Here is a 5,092-nt window from a genome sequence, read left to right on the forward strand (position 1 = left end):
TAGATGTTCCTAGGCCACTGATACCTAACATTTTATTTGGTTAATTTTTGTCATTTATTTAATTAAGAAAATAGAATTTAATCGATTTTGAGATTTAATCGGTTGAAAAGAAGTAGCATAGCGTGACCTTTTGAAGATGATTTGAGAAGAAAGAGACCTTTGGGGCGACCTTTTCTCCATCTTTGATTAATTCTCAAAATTATTTTATATTTTGAAAAGTATTTATTGTCATGTTTTATTTATATAAAAAATTGTTCAACTTTATTGAAAATAATTTTTGCAATTAACATTTTTTAGTAATGTGATTATGAAATTAGAAAGAAAAATAAAAAATAAAGTGTTTTAAGAAAAAAGGTTCTTACTTTATTGTTATTTTTCTTGATTTTTAGTTATTGATATTTATCCAAAAAATATTATTTATTTGTTCAAAAAAATATGTTTTTATTTCTAGATTAGTCTTTGTTAGATATTAAAAAAATCACATCTTTTTTTACTTAATGGTGTTGATTCTATAATATATAATATATAGGTAGACACATAATGCAAAAAAAGGAAGAAAAAAACAAACCTCGTGAAAGTGCAAAGTGTCAAGAATTGCACTAGCAATGTCTTGTCTATGTTTTGATGAAGACAAGGTTTTATTAAAGCTTGAAGATGGCTTAACAATCAACATGCCTAGAACTCATTGGTCATATCTAGACTAGGTTATATCTATAGAGTCATATTTTAGTCTGGGATGTGTGCCTTAGTGAGTGAGTATAGGTGAGGTAAACCTAGATGCAAGTCTCACAAGCCATTATAATTGTCATATCATATTCATGACACATATCATCTAGTTTATTGTATGTTCATACATTAATCTTACATGTTATATGTGCATATTAGGCATAATATAATTGCTAAAACATGTATAGAATTTAAGCATGACATATGAGTAAGTTTGCCTTTTTAATCACGTTTTTAATATGCTGGTTAATCGATTAACTCAACTACTTTTTGTTATATTTTTTTCCTATTATAATTGTTTTCTGTTTAATCACGTTATACTGGTTAATCGATTAATGTGGTAACTTAATCGATTAACATGTTTGTTTTATGTTATAATTGTTTTCTGTTTTAACTACTAAACTGAATGCAACGGTTTGAAGGGTCAAATCTATTTTGTATAAGTTTAGGAAAATTGCAGAAACACATAGGATTGCATACTATTGTTTAGAGAGTATATTTTCGTGATTTACTTTGTAATTTCCAGAGAGAAATGCATGTGTGAGGAAGAGAGATTAACATGCTTTGTTGAAGTTGTTCATGGTGTATTGCATGGTGTTTTTCATATGCTTAATCTCATCCTTTCTTCTTCACATGTTCATGCATTCTTGATAGAGATTTTTTGAGAAATATTCTGTGTTTACTGTTTTGTATTAACTCACATTTGCATGATGGCTTGTGTTACTTGAGAGTGAGTTAATAGTTGAGTTTTATCATAGTTATAACTTGAGAGCATTTTTGTGCTTCATACAACTCTGTTTTTTGTATTTTGTTTTGTACTTTGGGTTAGTCTCTTGGTGTCTTACCACCATTGAGTTAGAGTGATTCTTCACCAATTCTAGGAGGTCTTGAATTGAGAACGAGGATTCGATCGCGAGAAAGGTTTTCTCAGGCGATAGGGATAGTCAATCCAAGGATTAGATGTTCTAGGAATTCAAGAAAGAAGCATCTCGAGTCCTGTAAATTGAATTGGTGTATGTGATTATAATAATTGTTCAATATAGTGAAGAAGAAAATCTCAAAAAATCAGAAGGGGAGGCTTGGATGTAGTTTGCAGTGGACCGCAAACGAAGCAGGATAAAAATCCATTTGTGCAAGTTGTTCTCTCTTAATCTTCTTCATAATTCTTACTGTTTTAATGCGAGTTTGAAGCTGATTTTTGCATGCTTATACCTTGCTATATCCTTGTTAATATTGCATAAAGATATTTGTTGTATCTCTGCTTACCTGTTGATAAATAACTGTGCAACTAGCTACTCTGATCATTATGTTTCTGTTGTGTGTTAATCGATTAAGCCCACTGGTTAATCGATCAACTGGGTTGTTTTCCAGAATTGGGTTTTGGTGCGAGAAGCGATAATTGATAACTGCTACACATATTCAACCCCCTCCCCTTCTAGGGTCAACGCACGATGAGGATTAGTCCATGGATTGGACGTCTGAGATACTATATGGGGAAGGTTGCGCAAAGTGGTCAGTAACCTTGCACGCAGTGGATCACTCCCTAGCCAATTCTCTCTCCTTTCTCACTATTGTATTTTTTTGGCAGAATGATGGTGCTTTTTTTGTGTGGAATCCCCCCTCTGAACGATGACTTCACATTATTTATAGTGTTAACATCATATCTATTTTAAATCATTAGTAAATCAAATTTACCTAAACTTGGCTAGGATTAATGTCTAAAATGTGAAAGGATTTCTCATATATTAATGCACAAAATCATCTTTTATTTACTTAAGCTTGTTATTTAAGGAAATAGATGATGAGTATGGATTTTATTTTTTTGTCATAAATCTCAACACGTGTAAACATGGTAAGTTATAGTTTCAAATCCTAATCTTTACTAAATAATTTTGAATTTGCATTTATTTTTAAAAATAAAGAATTCGAATTCAATATTTTTGGGTCCGAAGACATTGAAAATTATATTTCATGATTAGTATTTTTTTATAAAGAGTCTAAAAATCATTGTAATACTTCTAGTGAATAAAAATAATTATTTGGCTTAAAATAAAATTATTCGAAATCCTTTTTTCTTAGACAATATATTTTATCGATTCTAAACCATCTTAATATTATTTCATTACTCAATGATAGGTGAAAACAATCTTTTTAAATCTTATACAAATCACAAAAGATATTTAATACTCAGTCTCAATATTATATTTCTAATACAATTGTGATTATTACCTTACTCATATTGGGATGCAATCTATTTGATGTGATTTGTTTTTCATAACACAATCTCTGATTTGATTTTTCAAATCCTTAAAGATTTACTTATTATCAATATGATTCATGCAACTTAATCAAATTGATATGATATGATTCAGATCACATGATTTCAAATCTTTAATTTATATGACAATCCAACCAAATCTTTAATTCATTCATCTTTTATGTTTAGTTATATTTTTTAGAATAACTTTGAAAAATCATTTTTTTCATAATTAAGTTACTTTAAATTTGAATTTTGGTTAACCTAATAACTTAGATTTAGAAACCTTAACAAATAGTTTAGTCCTATTATTTTAAATTTGGATTTTGGTTAACCTAATCATTTAAATTTAGGAACCTAAACATAACATGTTTAGTTTTACTATTTTTAGAAAATCATCTTCGGAATTCCATTATTTTTTATTCGAAAAGTTTTTGATTTTTTCTGGGCTGGAAAAAAATGGGTGTTCACAGTATACAAACTCTTGATTTTATAATTGATCTTATGTGTACATGTATTAATTTGTAGTTTTAAATATACTAATTATGTATTAATACTATTTTTATATATTAGTTTATCATACTGAATGATTTCATAACCTATTTAAATGGGATAATGTTTCTAATCTATTTGAAAAACAGAACATATTATGATTTGACAGGATTTTGTTTTCTTGATAATTTTAATCAAAATAGTAGAAAGACTCTCATATTTGAGTAGTTATTTTTATATATTCCAAATAAAAGGTCTTATATTCTTGTGTGTTATCTTTTAATTAAATAAAATAATGATAGTAGCATATATATAAAATATAATTCACACAAACTATAAATCAAATATACGTTATCATGAGGATAATTCGATACTTCATAATTTGATTCAAAATATGAAATAACATTAATTAAATTTGTTATTTGAAATATTCTTAATGAAAGAAGCATGAGTATTTCCTTCCATCATTATTTCAACTAGTGTGTACAGGCACGAATTCGTGCCTGCCGGCGAATATTGGATACTGCATATTCAATTTATATATATTTCATTTTTTGAATTAGAATGTATTTGTTGTGTTTGGTATACTTTATATTATATTTTTTGTGTTTATGATAATGTTTAATTTAATGTGAGATATGTGATTAATTAATGTATTGGTGGTAGTTGCTTAGGGTTATATAGTTTTTTTGTAAAAATTAAATAATGTGAAGGGCAAAATAGGAAATGAAAATTACACCATGAGGGAAGTTATTTCAAGTTTTGGCTTTATATATAGTATATAGATATATAGATTAAATAATGTGAAGGGCAAAATAGGAAATGAAAATTACACTATGAGGGAAGTTATTTCAAGTTTTGGCTTTATATATAGTATATAGATATATAGATTAAATAATGTGAAGGGCAAAATAGGAAATGAAAATTACACCATGAGGGAAGTTATTTCAAGTTTTGGCTTTATATATAGTATAGATATAGATAACTAAAAGATAATTAAGGGAGTTACAATTTTTTAATAAATTAGAAGTTCATTATATTCTCTTTTACTCATAAAATATAAATTCTTAAAATAAAGTATATTAATTCTAGGCCTTAATATTTGAAGACCTATTATGTGATTGGAATGCATATTGTATATATCTTATGATTGTTTTTAATAAAATAGAGTTAGAAGAATCATTTACATGACCACAATAAAATTAAATCAAAGACATATTGTTTGTCATTAATTTTAATAAGAATAACATTATTATTATATTAAATTTAGATTGTGGGTCATTATTCTTTATTCTATTAGATTTATACACAAATTCTTGATTCTATAATTGACCTAATGTGCACTTATATCAATTTGTAGTTTGAATTATACGTTTAAAATCCTTGAGTATTAATTTTAATACTCTTGTTTTATGTTATTATAGTCAAGGATTTGATGAACTATTAGGATGAGATAATGTTTCTAATCTATTTGAAAAACATATTGTGTTAGGATTTGACGCAATATTTTCTGATAATTTTAATTAAAATAGTAAGAAGATTTTCATAATTGAGTTGTTATTTTTATATATTTCTAATAAAAATAATTATATGTCTCTCTGAATATATCTATCATTG

This window comes from Lupinus angustifolius, chromosome LG15 (assembly GCF_001865875.1).
Source record: "Lupinus angustifolius cultivar Tanjil chromosome LG15, LupAngTanjil_v1.0, whole genome shotgun sequence".
Lineage (NCBI taxonomy): Eukaryota > Viridiplantae > Streptophyta > Magnoliopsida > Fabales > Fabaceae > Lupinus > Lupinus angustifolius.